The 16,767-nt window shown below is 42.7% G+C and overlaps 1 pseudogene; it reads right to left on the bottom strand.

The window, feature by feature from the left end:
- Positions 1-212: 212 nt before the first annotated feature.
- LOC108177044 (SNRPN upstream reading frame protein pseudogene) lies at positions 213-9,517 on the bottom strand (annotated as a pseudogene).
- Positions 9,518-16,767: the final 7,250 nt, after the last annotated feature.

The following is a 16,767-nucleotide window of genomic DNA, read 5'->3' on the forward strand; positions in this document are numbered from 1 at the left end:
AATTTTCTCTATTGCCCTCTGTCTCTTTCTTTTTCTCTGGGCTTCAGTGTAGATAATCTAGATGAACTCTTCTTCAAGTTCACGGATCCTCCCCCTACACAGTGCTGCTGTTAAACCTATATAACAAGTTCTTAATTTCTTTTTTTTTTTTTTTTTTTGAAAATCTATGGATAGTCTTTATTGCATTGTCTGCTTGATAGTCCACTACTGCTTTAACCACCTGTTGGTGTCTCGGCTAAGAATGCCTGTCTCAGTTCCGCCTGTAGAAATCCACCACAGGTACCCGCTGCTGCTGAGATACAACTAACACTCTTGATTGCTCAATGAAGCTGTCCTCCCAGGTTTGACTTGGACTTCCACTTCCGGCATGTGCTGTTCTGTGGTCTGTCTCAGGTGTAAGTGATCCCTTGCTCACTCCGTCGTGTCAATGACCACTCCTCTGCCAAGGCATCAGGCGTCTCCAGCAGCCCCTGAACTGTGCAACAAGTTCTTAACTTTAATCATCAAGTTTTTCAGTTCTAGTCTACTCTTTTCTTTAACATATTTACTATAGTAATTCTAACGTTCTTATCTGCTCATTTGAACATCTGGGTCACTCTGTGGGTCTGCTTCTAATGACTATGTTTTCTATTGATTATAAGTCATTTCCCTGCCTTGTAAGTTTTTTTTTTTTATTGTTTGTTGAACATTGTATCCAAGAAAGTGAGAACTGAAGGAGATATTATTTTGTCTCAGAGGGCACATATCTTTCCCACTGACAGTCAGCTAGAATAAGAGACATTGCTTTGATCCAATCACATGTTGTGATCCAATCAGTTGTTGTGTTGTTATGGATTTGTTCATGGTTTACTTTGAATTCTCCTCAGGTTTCAGCTGTCTTGAGTATCAGAGTTGAAGTTTTCTGGTGTGTGTAACACATTTCTCCAGCAGGACTTTGCAATGAGGCACTATGAGACTAACTTCATCTTACATGGAAGCATAACTCTTGCAATAAATTAGTAACCTGTTCATGGAAGATAATTTGGAAAATAATCACAAATTTAAAAAGACAAAAATCAATCAAAATGCCATCACTTCAATAAAGTGACAACTTTATTTTTGTATTTTCTTACAGAAGTTTTCCCAGGATTACAAATGCTCCAATATTTAGTTGAGATTCTGAAATTGAGTTTACACAAATACTACTGTGTTTTTGTCCATTATAGGCAGCATATACTAGAATAGTCCCCTAAGACTACAATAGAGTTGATAAATTCCTATCACCTGTGACACAGTAGTTGTCATAACATCATTATTTATTTATTATGTGTTTGTAGTGATCCTGTTATAAAGAAATCCATGGAGCTGGCCAGTATAAAAGTATAGCACATACAATATATAAAATACATAATACTAGATAAAGGTAATAAAGCAACTATGTTACTGAAGCTACTGTTTTATGTATAAGGGTGCCTCAAAAGGTTTGTGGGAAAACCACTAAAAGATAAGTTTAGGGGCTGGCATTGCGGTACAGCAGAATAAGCCACTGCCTGCAATATCGGCATTCCATCTGAGCACTGGTTTGAATTCCAGCTGTTCTACTTCTGATCCAGTTCCCTGCTACTGCTTCTGGGGAAGCAGTGGAAGACGGCCCAAATACCTGGGCCCCTGCCACCCATGTGAAGGACCTAGAAGAAACTCTTGGCTTCTGGCTTTGGCTTGAGCCAGTTCTAGCCATTGTTGCCATTTGGGAAGTAAACCAGTGGATGTAAGATCTGTTTCTGTCAGTCTGCCTTTCAAATAAATAAAATAAAATATTTTTATTTTAAAGAAGATGGGGGCCAGCACTGTGGCTCACTTGGCTAATCCTCTGCCTGTGGCACTGGCATCCCATATGGGCGCCGGGTTCTAATCCTGGTTGCTCCTCTTCCAGTCCAGCTCTCTGCTGTGGCCTGGGAGGGCAGTGGAGGATGGCCCAAGTGCTTGAGCCCTGCACCTGCGTGGGAGACCAGGAGGAGGCACCTGGCTCCTGGCTTCAGATCGGCGCAGCGCCGGCTGTAGTGGCCATTTGGGGAGTGAACCAATGGAAGGAAGACCTTTCTCGCTCTCTCTCTCACTAACTCTACCTGTCAAATAAGTAAAAAAAAAAAAAAAAAAAAGAAGTGTATTTGCTGCCCCCAAATTTGAAATCCATATTTTTTTAATTAATTAATTTGAAAGGCAGAGATATAGAGCAAGAGAAGGAGAGAAAGAAAAGCAATCTTCCATTTGCTGGTTCATTCCCCAAATGGACACAGCAGCTGGTGCTGGACCAAGCCAAAGCCAGGAGCCAGGAGCTTCTTCCAAGTCTTCCACATGGGTGGCAGGGGCCGAAACACTTGGGCTATTTTTTTTTTTTTTTAAGATTTTACTTATTTGAGAGGTAGAGTTACAGGTGTCGCTCCCCGTCTTCGTGGAGGAACGACACAGGACCCTGCGCTGTTCTTTTGTCTGCTCGGCCCTCCCCGGGTTTGCTGCTGGTTCTTCCCGGGTTGGCTACCGTCCCTTCCACCTCCGTGGAAGGGCGGTTCCCCCTGCCACTTTCCCCACTTCCGCAGGGGAGCGGCACACCGCCGGCCGGCTCTCTCGGGGGCTGCACAGGTGTTCCCCTTAGATGTTCCTCTTAGATGTTCCTGGTGCATGCCGTCTCTCTCCTCCTTTATAGTCCTCCTCCGCCAATCCCAACTCGGCTGCCCACACGCCGAGTACGCTGCTCTCCTCCAATCAGGAGCAAGTCCTACAGTTAATTGGTTGAACTGGAGGCAGCTGTGTAGAAGCTGTTCTCTCCTCTCCCAGCGCCATATTGTGGGAGAGCAGATGCATAGAATAAGTCTTAATTCCAGTAACTTAGTCCAGTCCGGGTTGCTCCCCACAACAGGGAGGAAGAGACAGAGAGAAAGGTCTTCCATCTGCTGGTTCACTTCCCAGATGGCTGCAATGGCTGGAACTGAGCTTATCCAAAGCCAGGAGCCAGGAGCTTCTTCCAGGTCTCCCACATGGGTGCAGGGGCCCAAGCATTTGGGCCGTCTTCCATCGCTTTCACAGGCCATAAGCAGAGAGCTGGTTTAAGGAGGAGCAGCCAGGACATGAACCGGTGCTCATATGGGATGTCAGCACTGCAGGCAGAGGCTTAACTTATTATGCCACAGCGCTGGCTCCAGGCCATCACCTGCTACATTTCCAGGCTCATTAGCAGGGAGCTGGATTGGAAGCAGAGCGGTTGAGACTCTAACTGGCACTCATAAGGGATACCAGGGCTGCAAGTGGCAGCTTAACCTAGGCCACAGTGCCAGCCTCTAGTTTTTCATAATATGCATTTTCATGAACTTTTTGCAGACCTCTTATATACACAGATTTCAAGCTTTTTTGCACCAAAATAAATGTTTGATCATATTTTCCATGAACTTTTGAAGTACATACACATATATACATGACTCTTACCATAACCTTTTAAGTAGAAACGGCACACTCTAAAATAATTATAAAATGTATATTAAATGTGTTTATATAAACATATATACACATATAATATGTATATATCCTTATATAGGTATAAAATGTATATATATATATATGTCATAGTGCCTAGGTGTGCAGTAAACTGCCATCTTGGTTTGTGTTAAGTACTCTATGAAATTTGCAAAACAATGAAGTCATCTAACAATGGATTTCTCAGAACTATCCTAGTTAAGTAATATATGACTGCAATTTGATGATGAGGCTACCTAACAAGCATGTTTATTGCCAGATAATAAAGGATTCTTATATTCATATTTGGAATTTTGTCCAAATTCCATCTGCATTCTTGTGAGATACTTTGTGTGATACAATTTGCTGTGGTTCTTGAATTTTTTTTTAGTTTTTAAAATTTTTTTATTTTTATTCAAAAGATAGAGCTACAGAGAGGCAAAGAGAGAGACAGAGAGAGAGAGAGAGAGAGAGAGAATCTCCCATCTGCTGTTTCACTCCCCAGTCTGAAGCCAGGAGCCAGGAGCCTCTTCCGGATCTCCCACATGAGTGCAGGGGCCCAAGGACCTGGGCCATCTTCTGCTTTTCCCAGGCACATTAGCAGGGAGGTGGACTGGTAACAGAGCAACCAGGACTCACTGGCACCCAAATAGGATGTCAGCACTGCAGGAGGCAGCTTTACCCACAGCTCTGGTCCCTTGAATTTTTAGCCTCAGAATTCTTATTGAGATTTGTGTGTTGTGTCTGCCAAGAGTTCTTTTATACAAGATTTTTTTTTCTCTAATAAGCAAACTTTCTCATTTTTGAGGTATTAAATTTGATGACTCTTAGTCGATCTATCAGTAGTGGATAATAATTTCCAGGAAAGGGTAGATAGGTTATGTATTTTCTGAGCCTTTGAGTATCTAAGAATATATTTCTGTTACTTCTTTTTCTATGTGAAAGACAATTAAAACAAAAAGTCTGATGTCCCATTCTTTCCCTTCAAAACCCTTCCAATATTACTCCCGTTAGGTATTTGGTATTTAATAAACCAGAGGATAAGCTGGTATTAGTGTGATTTTTGTTTCTTCAAATATAGCTTGTTGTATCTCCACTCCTCACCCATCCCAATATATACCCATACTTCACATATGCACTCTCTTAACCTCTTCCCCAGCTAAAACTTGTATTTTTTTTTTAACTTGCCTATTTAATTCAAACATGCTGCCAAAATGTTTTCAAACATCGGCCTCTTTCTTTTATTACTACCATTTGAAATTCAGTGAGACTTTTAAACTTGCAGTCTAGAGAGCAGTCTATTGCTTTTTAAAATTGTGCCCCTGATTTTTTTTTCAACAGAAACATCTATTATTCAAAAATCAGAACTCTATTTTCTACTCTCTGTGTCATTTTCTCTCTCACCATTTTCATCACATTTCTCTTTTCCTCTGTGTATTCTTGGATGTCTTCTCAAGTCTGTCCTCCATTTCATTGTGCGACAGACTTTCTAACGGACTTGTTTCATTTTAATAATACAATAATCTGGAGCCAGATTGCCTGTTTTTCTTACTTTAGCTCTACCATTAAATAGCTGTATGGCCTTGGGCAACATGTAAAATGTGGATAGTAGTGGGTGGTTGAGAAAATTAATTCTCTTAAAACATTTAACAAAAGGTAAAATTAACTACTCTTTTTCTTCCTCTACCATCTCATAAACATTGCTTTATTTCCCAAGAACTACCCTAAAACTTCTTCTGTTGTGCCCTATATCCTCAAGGGGTAATCTTGGGTTCAAAACTATCTATGCTACGAAGTACCAAGTTTGTATCTCCAACTGAAGTCTTTTTCATTTATTATGTTTTCCAGGAAGAAAGGAAATTGAAGCCAGAAATGAATTGAATGTTACAGGATGTTCTGATTGTAGTTAATTTTATACAGTCTATATTTTTTTCAAAACATAGAAATTGGGTGGGGAGTGACAGTGAAGGTCTTTTGTAATATCCTTTATTTGCAACAAATATTTAAAGGACTATTTACCTTTAAGATAAATTACACATTTTTTTTTACAAAAAGACAAGAGTTGTAAATTTGTTGACCTTTTCCACAATATAAGGCTGTTGGCAGAAGGATCTTGGTTCTTTTTGTAAAACATGTTTAATCTGTCCTTTAGAGGAAAGTGAGGTTTTCCAAATATATGAGAATGTAGCAATGTTTTGAAAGAAATGTGCTATGGAGAGAACATGTTGAAAATAAAGAGTGTGGCCATTATTCCCGTTTTGGATGATTTTGTTGCTAAAAATAATGGATGTGATTTGTAAATCTGTACATTAAAAATACTTACAAATATAATTATTCAGCCTTTTTAACAATCTTTTAAAGAAAGTATTTCAATGCATCTTAAATACATTTGTTAGAAACATAAAATGTAATAATTTCTAATTAGTTTGCATTAACATCTGATTGATATCTGGAAGAGGCAGAAATATGTTAGCCAAATTTGACAGATGGTACCGAAAATAAGTATTGTGACTTACTAAATAGAGCCAATGATATGCTGCTTCTCTGGATCAGCACATCTTTGTAAAGTGTCCTTGTCAGCTATGACAGCTTTTAAAACCACAAACCAAATCATCTGAACTTCATTGCGCTATCACAATGTGTAAACCCAGATACATGGAATCACATTGTTCTTACTAATTATATACATATATTTTAAGTGAATTTCAGGAGCCGGTGTTGTAGCATAGTGGGTAAAGCCACTGCCTGTGGTGCTGGCATCCCATATGGGCACTGGTTGGAGTCCTGGCTGCTCCACATCTGATCCAGCTCTCTGCTGTGGCCTGGGAGAGCAGTGGAAGATGGCCCAAGTCCTTGGGCCCCTGCACCCACGTGGGAGACCCGAGGACACTCCTGGCTCCTGGCTTCAGATTGGCTCAGTTCTGGCCGCTGCAGCCAATTGGGGAGTGAACCAGCGGATGGAGGAACTCTCTCTCACTCTCTCTCGCTCTCTCTCTCTCTCTCATTCTCTCTCTGTGTAACTCTTTCAAAGAAATAAATAAATCATTTAAAAAATGAATTTCAACTAATAAACACCACTTTAGATACTATTTAATACTATTAACCATGTCTACTTTGCTTTTAGGCATATAATCTCTCCTAAAATTAAACCAATAGATTGTTAATAAACCTTAGCCTGTATAACATTTAAAAAAAATTACTGGAAAAGCAGAGTTAGAGAGACAGAGGGAATGAGAGAAAGAGATCTTCCATCTGTTGTTTCACTCCCCAGAAGGCCACAATATCTGGGGCTGAGCCAGGCACAAGCCAGGAGCCAGGAGCTTTTTCCAGGTCTCCCATGTAGGTGCAGAGGCTCAGCATTTGGGCCATCCTCTGTTGCTTACCCAGATGCATTAGCAGGGAGCTGGATCCAACATGGAGAAGCTGGGACTTGAACCAGTGCCCATATGGGATGCTGGCATTGCAGGCGGCAGCTTAACCCAGTATACCACAATGCTGGCCCCCAAAATGACAGTCTCTTTGATTGCAAAGAACAGAGAGGTATCCTGATTTCTTAAAAAAAATAGGGGGTGATTTTGTTTGAGGAGATCAATAGTTGGAAACAGATGGATATCTAACAGGAACTGGTGTTATTCTAAAGTTTTCCTTGTGCTTGTGCCTGGGCCACATGATCTCTTACATTGTGCCTTTGTTTATCTACAAACATTCACTCTTTTCTTGTTTCAACTTTTACTTGGTGTACTCTTTAATTCTAACCTGTACATCTTTTTCTTCATATTCTATACATCTTTTACCTATTTCACCATGCTCTTTCATAACATATACCTAGTAACTTTATGGCATCCTTCTGACTTTATTATCCACTGTTGAATAATTTCACTTCTTAGGCATTTCTTGATTTGAAACCAGAACAGGAGTGGGGGTTGTGAAGCAACAGGTTAAGCCACCTCTTGGGATACTTGCATCCCATTTCAGTGTGCCTGGGATTGAGTCCTGACTGTTTAGTTTCCAATCCATCTTCCTGCTAATGTTATCTATTTGAAAGACAACTCCCCAAAGCTCACAACAGCCAGGGTTGGGCCAGGTGGAAGCCAGGAGCCAGGAACTACATCTAGGTCTCCCACATGGATGAGAGGTACCAAAGTATGTGAACCATGATTTGCTGCCTCCCAGGTACTCTGTCAGGAAACTGGATCAGAAGTGCAGAGTAGCTGGGACTCAAACCAGGTACTTCATATGGAATGTGGGTGTCCCAAGAGGCAGCTTAATGCACTGTGCCACAGCACATACTCCAGTGGAGCAGTCTTTTCAGCAGGAATATGAATAGAAGAGAAAATCAATCATTTTTTGAATACCTATCAGGCATGTAATTTAAACCACACACACACACACACACACAGGGAATTTATTGTCTCATTTAAGCATTCACCATTTGCTGATGATCTATACTTTAGGCACTCTTCTCACAGACTGAAAAATCCAACTTGAATTCAGTTGCTCCAATACTGACAGAAGGTGTCTAACATTTTTAATTTTTCTGCTTTTCTTGATGTCATATTCCCAAGGATGGCCAAGAGCAACATTAATCATATGTTCTATCCATTTATTAATTCCAGTGGAGAAAAAATTGTGTCCCCAGTAGATTCAGGCAAAGGTTCAGAGCTGAGATAGATACTATGTCTATTCTGGAACCAAGCAATCAGGCTAGAGTTAGGTAGACATGGTTCACATGTTAAAGCCTAAAATCAAGGTAGCAATATCAGGTGAATATGAATCACTCAGGCTAAGAATGAGGAAGAATAGTGCTCAAAAAGAATATTGAAGTTCTTGGGGTTAGATTGTGGTTAAACCTTGTTTAATCTGGAATTATTTTTTCATAATTTCTTTTCCTAAAGTGTTCCATGCTAGTGTCAGCCAAAGAGGATTCTACGAAATTCCTGGAAGACAGAAGTGGAAGACAGAAGTGCAGTACTGGCCATTTCTCTCTGAGGATCATCCTATCAGAAGTGGTAACAGAGAAAGAGGTGGTGGGCAAGTTCTAGATTGTTCTTGCTCTCCTTTTCTTCTCTCGCAGCTCATCTTCCTATTGTCAAATCTTTTCATCAACAATGACTCCAGGCCTCCCAACAGACACTTGGTTGTATACCCTAAGAGGTGATAATATTCCTTGGCAATCCCACCTATGCAGTTGTATGTGTTTCACTCTTCACATTACTTAGTGACTCTTTTGTTCCTCCAATTCACCTTCTTGGACTGTAATTTCCTTTCTTTTCCCTCTTTGCATCTTAGTTTGGGTGATTTCTATTGGCCTATTTTCAAGTTTACTGATTCTTTCTTTACTTGTATTGTCTACTGATGAGCTCATTGAAGTCATTTTTAAATCTCCATTACTGTATTTTTTTTTTTTTTAGATTTCATTTATTTACTTGAGAGGTAGAGTTACAGAGAGAGGGAGAGACAGAGATAAAGGTCTTCCATCCGCTAATTCGTTCCCCATGGCCACAAGAGCTGGAGCTGGGCCAATCCGGAGTCAGGAGCTTCTTCCTGGTCTCCCTCATGGGTGCAGAGGCCCAAGGACTTGGGCCATCTTCTACTGCTTTCCCAGGCCATAGCAGAGAGCTGGATCGGAAGTGGAGCTGCTGGGACTTGAATTGGTGCCCATATGGGATGCTGGCACTACAGGCAGAAGCTTAGCCCACTATACCACAGCAGTAGCCACATATTGTATTTTTAAAAGTATTTGTTTTCACTTTATTTGAAAGGGATCGGGGAGAGAGAGGATGAATCTCCCATCTACTAGTTCACTCTCCAAATGCCTACAACAGCCAAGGCTGGGCCAGGCTGAAGCCAGTATCCTTAAATTCAACTCAGGTCTCCCATATACTAGAATCATCATGTACTTTCTCCAAGGTATGTGTTAGTAGGAAGCTAGGTCAGAAGCAGAGGAGATGGGGCTTGAACCAGGCACTCTTTTGTGGTTGTGAGTGTTCCAAGTGGTTACTTACCAGATAGACCACACGCCCACCTCCATTATTTTGGTTTTAATTTAGATCATAGAGCATTTTCCTTTGTACTGCTCTGTGTAATAGTCTGTGTCATAACTCTTTCAACCATATTCCACTGTTATATATAAAATCAAGTCTTTTTAACATGAAGATGGTGAGTTTAGATTAAGTCATAGCTTTAAACCAGGCACTGTAAACTTGGGTCTTGAGTTATTGAGAGCTTAAGTGCTTGAGTTCCTTTATCTCCTGCAGACAGAATACTAGGCCTGGCATGCTTCCTGCTCCTCCTCCAGGGATAGAGATTTTTTTCCCCTAAAGTTTTTGCTGCTTTTTCCACTGCAAATTAAGGCTTTTGACCCACAGGGGAGATAACAGTGATTTAAAAAAAAAAAAGAATTTTGCTTATTTATTTGAAAGCAGAGTAAACAAGGATATATATAGAAAGATCCTTCATCTGCTAATTCACTCCCCAAATGGCCTCAAGGTCTGCAGTTGGGTGGGGCCAAAGCCAGGATCAGGAGTTTCCTCCAGGTCTCCCATGTCTGTGCAGGGGCCCAAGCTCTTGGGCCATCTTCTGCTGCTTTCCCAGGTGCATTAGCAGGGCAGCTGGATCAGAAGTGAAGCACCAGGGAGACAAACCGTCACCGTCATGAGATGCTGGCAGTGCAGGCAGTGGCTTAACTGCCACGCCACAACACCAGGCCAGAGAGATGGGTGTTAGCAGTGCCTGCTGCTCCCCTTTCCTCACCAGCACTGTGAGAAAATCTTTTACGGGATTTTCTCCAGTTTTCTTTGTCAGTGCCTAGTTGCATTCCCAACAGAAAAGCCTGTAAGAGTATGCATTCCCCTACAGGTCGTGTCCCTCAGGCAATTCACATCCTCTCTTTAGCCCATGTCTGGTCTTTAGCAATTTGGTAAAACATTTCTAATTGAATCTTTTTAGAGTTCATATGGTTATCTAGAAGTATCTGCCCAAGGTAAAGAAATTCTTGGATCTGAGTCTTCTGTTTCTCTCCATATTTCAGATCACTTATCTGTCTGTAACCTTAGTTCTCTGATAGGTTCAAGAAAATTCATCAATGTTTTTAGCTTATTTTTTAAATTTATTTATTTATTTTTGACAGGCAGAGTGGATAGTGAGAGAGAGAGACAGAGAGAAAGGTCTTCCTTTTGCCATTGGTTGACCCTCCAATGGCCGCCAGGGCCGGCACGCTGCGGCCAGCACACCGCGCTGATCTGAAGCCAGGAGCCAGGTGCTTCTCCTGGTCTCCCATGGGGTGCAGGGCCCAAGCACTTGGGCCATCCTCCACTGCACTCCTGGGCCACAGCAGAGAGCTGGACTAGAGGAGGGGCAACCGGGACAGAATCCGGCGTGCCAGTGCCGCAGGCGGAGGATTAGCCTATTGAGCTGCGGCACTAGCTTAGTTTTTTTTTTTTTTTTTTTTTTTTTTAAAGATTTATTTTACTTATTTGAAAGACAGAGTTACAGAAAGAGGTAGAGCCAGAGAGAGAGAGAGGTCTTCCATTCCGCTGGTTCTCTCCCCAAATAACTGCAATGGCCAGAGCTGGGTTGATCTGAAGCCAGAAGCCAGGAGCCAGGAGCTTCTGGGTCTCCCACAAAGGTACAGGGCCCAAGGACTTGGGCCATCTTCTACTGCTTTCTCAAGCCATAGCAGAGAGATGGCTTCAAAGTGGAGCAACTGGGACTCGAACCAACACCCATATGGGATGCCGGTGCTGCAGACTGAGGCTTTAACCCACAGCACCACAATGGCAGCCTCAGCTTATCTTCCTGTAGAGGTTGGAGTGACACGCTTTTCATCTCTCTGTATCACAGATAAAACTCGAAGGTAAGAATGGTCTTTTGCAGATGCAGTTATATGCCAGATGATAACAACGCTGTGGGACTCAGATAATGTCCTGTAGCCTGCAGAATATGATCTGACTCAGTGGAAATACTGAGATTCACGAGTCCCAAGATCAAGAGCTGTAAATGGGAGCGCCTCCTATTTTCAATTACACTTGATTTTTTTCCCTTTGTATCCCACAACTTTGGGCTCTGCAGGTGTGATTCTCCAAGGGAGAATTGTGGGGAGCAACTCGGACTAGACTAAGTTACTGGAATTAAGACTTATTCTATGCATCTGCTTTCCACAATATGGCGCTGAGAAGGGAAACAGCTTCTACACAGCTGCCTCCAGTTCAACCAATAAACTGTAGGACCTACTCCTGATTGGAGGAGAGCAGCGTACTCGGCGTGTGGGTAGAGTTGGGATTGGTGGAAGAGGACTATAAAGGAGGAGAGAGACAACATGCACCAGGAACATCTAAGAGGAACATCTAAGGGGAACATCTGAGGGAACACCTGTGCAGCCCCCGAGAGAGCTGGCCGGCGGTGTGCTGCTCCCCTGCGGAAGTGGGGAAAGTGGCAGGGGGAACCGCCCTTCCACGGAGGTGGAAGGGACGGCAGCCAACCCGGGAAGAACCAGCAGCAAACCTGGGGAGGGCCGAGCAGACAAAAGAACAGCTCAGGGTCCTGTGTCGTTCCTCCACGAAGAGGGGGAGCGACATAATGGTGCCGTGACTCGGATATGAAGCCTAGGCAGGGCTTAGTGTCGTTCCTCCATGAAGAGGGGGAGCGACATAATGGTGCCGTGACTCGGATAGGGAACCTAGGCAGGGTTTAGTGTCGTTCCTCCACAAAGAGGGGGAGCGACAAGAATGCCCCAACTAGGGTAGGCACAGATTCTGTTTAGCTGGAAAGTCACCTGGTTTTTGGGTTTTGCATGTTTTGTAAACCATAAAGGAAAAGGAAATTACTAGATGGAGGAAATGATACTCTTAATATACTCTTTTTAAAAATATTCATCTATAGGCCGGCACCGCGGCTCAATAGGCTAATCCTCCACCTAGCGGCACCGGCACACCGGGTTCTAGTCCCGGTCAGGGCGCCGGATTCTTTCCTGGTTGCCCCTCTTCCAGGCCAGCTCTCTGCTGTGGCCCGGGAGTGCAGTGGAGGATGGCCCAAGTGCTTGGGCCCTGTACCCCCATGGGAGACCAGGAGAAGCACCTGGCTCCTGGCTTCGGATCAGCGCGGTGCACCGGCCGCAGTGTGCCAGCCTTGGTGGCCATTGGAGGGTGAACCAACGGCAAAGGAAGACCTTTCTCTCTCTCACTATCCACTCTGCCTGTCAAAAAAAAATATTTTTATCTATTTATTTGAGAGGCAGAGGTAGAGAGAGAGAGAGAGAGATTTTGCATCTGCTGGTTCACTCTCCAAATGGCCACAAATGGCCAGGAGCCAGGGGCTTCTTCTGGGTCTCCCAATGGGGTAGAGGAGTCCAAGCACCTGGGCCATATTCTACTGATCTCCCAGGCCATAGAAGAGAGCTGGATCAGAAATGGAGCAGCTGGGTCTTGAACTGGCGCCCATATGGGATGCTGGCACTGCAGGTGATGGTTTTACCCACTATGCCATAGCGCCGGCCCCTTAATATACTCTTAAAGCAAAATTATGTTATTGCTGCATAAAGGACAAAGACAATTATTTGTGGAATACAAGAGATGCTCTGGGAGCACCCTGTAGTATTCCCTCATTCTGTGATTAAAAATTAAGAGGATTCTAAAACCAATAAAGTCAGGACTGTTAACAGCATAGACCCTTTAGAAATAAGGGTTTGGACCATTCCGTCGTGTAAGTAAACACAACCAGTTGAGGATAATAGCAATGTGTAATGGGCAGAAGAAAGGAGTCATAAATACTATTTACAACCACGTAGACCATTTTAGAGGGATTGGCATTGTGGTGCAGTGGGATATGCTGTTGCCTGCAAGAACAGCATCACATGATGCAGTGGAAGATGACCGAGGTTCTTGGGCCCTTGCTCCCACTGGAGTTCCAGGCTCTTGGCTTTGACCTGGCCCGGCCCTGGCTGTTACAGCCATTTGGAGAGTGAACCAGCAAACGGAAGACCTCTCTGTCTCTGTCTCTGTCTCTGTCTCTCTGTCTCTCTCTCTAACTCTATCTTTCAAATAAAAGCATCTTAAAAACAATTACAAAAACAGGAACCACAGTAAGGAGTGTTTCTGCCACAGTTTGATATACACTGCTTTTCTTTATCCCTCTCTCACATGAACTACTAACTAGTTTTCAACACGCTAATAAACAGAGTGTGAGTTGGCTGGAAGGCAAACATCTTAAAAAGGTGGATACGGTGACTTTGGGTTCTCCTTGGGAAGGGTTAGGACACTTTTGGGTGGAGGAGGGAATGTTGCATCATGCAAAGTGGAAGCACTACTTTGCTATTGTATTCCGAAGTGAAATATGCTTTAAAACGGCATGTGTGAGTGCCATGTTGATGTGGGATGGACTTCTGAGGGGTGTACTGTGACATCATGGTTAACGTGGAATTAGACCTTCCTTCATGGACAGTGATGAGGGAAACTCCTGCCAATGGCAGAGCTCTGAGAGGCATGTTTGGGTGTACACTTTCTGAGAAAGGGAAGTGACGCAGGGCATTCCCTTGTGAAGATCTTGTAGTCAGACACAGTGACACAGATGCAGAGGTGGCCAGCAGGTCCCAACTTGTTCTCCCTCTACCGGTTCTTCTTCATGACTGTTTACGCTGATGACCAACACCAGTGTGACGTTCACTGCTAAAGCTTTTGCTTGTGGATCCACACCCCAAAACAGAGGTGGTAGCTACTTGAGAGGCATAAGCTTCACTTCTCAGTCTCTAGGCAGTGTCTGGACAGACACATTTACTTTCTGAATTGACAAATGGGAGGCCCCTGCACTCATTCTCCAGTGGGGTCCTCATGGACTTCTACTTCACAAATTCCTCCCACAGTTTTATCAGGCCTAATTCCTATAACAAGTCCCTTATTCTGTAACATTTGCTAGTGATTTTTCTCCCCTGACTGAACCCCAAATGACATGATTTTCCTGCCAGAAGGAAAAGACAAGATCATGGACAGACAAGAATAATTATTGTGAACTATACGAACTTTCAATAGAAGGGATTACAGAATGGCTGGCTCTGTGCGTAGCATCTGTAATTCAACCTCGCAGTCATAAAGACAGATTCAAATTGCCATTCTCATGCCTAGATGCTTACTTTACCTTGGAAACTCACTGTTCCTTATTTTAAATTAAGGACAATAATATTCACCATGTATTATTATAATTTTTAAAAGCTCCTAATACAGGCCTAATATGTATTAACTTTCTTGTTCCTTTCCCATTCTAAACTATTGAATATATATTTTAGTAGCTCATAGGATAAACTATATGGTATAATATATATATATTTGCAGAGCACATATTTCATATATACAAAATATATACAACTCACATATATGTTTTATATAATGATTTATAATAATGTTTAGCATCCTGAAAACCTTTAAACTTTGGTTGTTTTTCTCTGGCTTGTTCTTTTCTTTCCCCACAAATAAATGCAAGTCCTTTTCTTAGAAAAAAATTATTTTGAGTCTTATAACTAGAGCTTCCTTTTTTTTTTTTTTTTTTTTTTTTTTTACAGGCAGAGTGGACAGTGAGAGAGAGAGAGAGAGAGACAGAGAGAAAGGTCTTCCTTTGCCGTTGGTTCACCCTCCAATGGCCGCTGCAGCTGGTGCACTGTGGCCGGCACACTGCGCTGATCCCATGGCAGGAGCCAGGTACTTATCCTGGTCTCCCATGGGGTGCAGGGCCCAAGCACTTGGGCCATCCTCCACTGCACTCCCGGGCCACAGCAGAGAGCTGGCCTGGAAGAGGGGCAACCGGGACAGAATCTGGCGCCCCGACCGGGACTAGAACCCGGTGTGCCGGCGCCGCAAGGCTGAGGATTAGCCTAGTGAGCCGCGGCGCCAGCCTGACTAGAGCTTCCTAACAGAAGTAGAAAGGTACAATGACATGCTGATTCACTGATGTCAGATTTTCCAAAGCCATCAGCAACCTTTTTCATGTACTATGGTGTTGGACACCAAAGCAGTGTTGTCAACTTCATATTTGTACTATGAATGAAAACACCGTAATACTACAGAGGGGAATTAAAGAGATTGATTTTTGAAATTAATTTTATTTTCCCAAAGTGATTTTAGCAAAACACTTTGGATAACAGCTGTGATGTGCAAATTATGTCAGATGCTTTGATGCCATTTTGATATAGCTCTTTTGCTGAAGTTATTCAGTGCTGTAGATATTTGGCCAAACTTACAGAGAGAGATGGAGAGAATATTTTATCTGCTGGTTCACTTCCCAGATGGCCACAATGGCTAGGGCTGAGACAGGATGGAGGAGCCAGGAGCTTGGTCAGGGATCAAACACTTGGTCTACCATGTAGGTGGCAGGAATCCAAGTATTTGGACCAGGAAGCTGCATCAGAAGTAGATGTGGGACTCCATCCCAGGCACTCCAATACAGACATCTCAAGAGATGGTTTTATCCCCTTTGTGTACACGAACATGATGTTTCCAGGATTTCAGCTTGCTTGTTCTATTGTGGATTTGATGGGATTACCAATTCTCATTTCCCCATTTTGATCAATGATTTATTTCCTGTAAATAAAAGTTATAGAATATCCTTCTTATAGATCCTGCATGGTTTGTGCTTGATAGATATCTAGTCATTTTAATTTTTTTCCAGTTTTTAAAAAAATTTAAGAAGAATTTCTGTGAGGATTTTCTCTTTTCAGTCCTTTTCTTTTGAGGTCCACATTCATGTAATTTATTTTTCTTTCTCAAATTCAACTTGTATCTATTATTAATGTTCCAAAGGATTAGGAGAAAATGTATTTGTTTTCAGAAAATAGCAAACTTGGACATATCTTTAAAACTTTTTTTGGAAAGATTTTATGGGGCCACCACTGTGGCGTAGCAGGTAAAGCTGCTGCCTTCAGTGCCAGCATCCCACATGGGGCCAGTTCAAGACCCAGCTGCTGTATTTCTGATCCAGCTCTCTGCTATGGCCTGGGAAAGCAACAGAAGATGGCACAAGTCCTTGGGCCCCTGGACTCCCATGGGAGGCCTGGAATAAGCTCCTACCTCTTGGCTTTGGATCGGCGCAGCTCTGGCCATTTTGGCCATCTGGAGAGTGAGCTAGTGGATGGAAGAGCTCGCTCTCTCTGCCTCTCTGTAACTGTGCCCTCTGCCTTTCAAATAAATAAATAAATCTTTAAAAAAGTAAAATTAGCACCATCAATACTTAAAAAAAGATTTATTTCATTTACTTGAAAGGCAGAGAGAGAAAGAGAGAGAGAGAAATTGATCTTACATC

Source organism: Oryctolagus cuniculus, chromosome 9 (genome assembly GCF_051225735.1).
Source record: "Oryctolagus cuniculus isolate XC-2025 breed Fujian yellow rabbit chromosome 9, ASM5122573v1, whole genome shotgun sequence".
NCBI lineage: Eukaryota > Metazoa > Chordata > Mammalia > Lagomorpha > Leporidae > Oryctolagus > Oryctolagus cuniculus.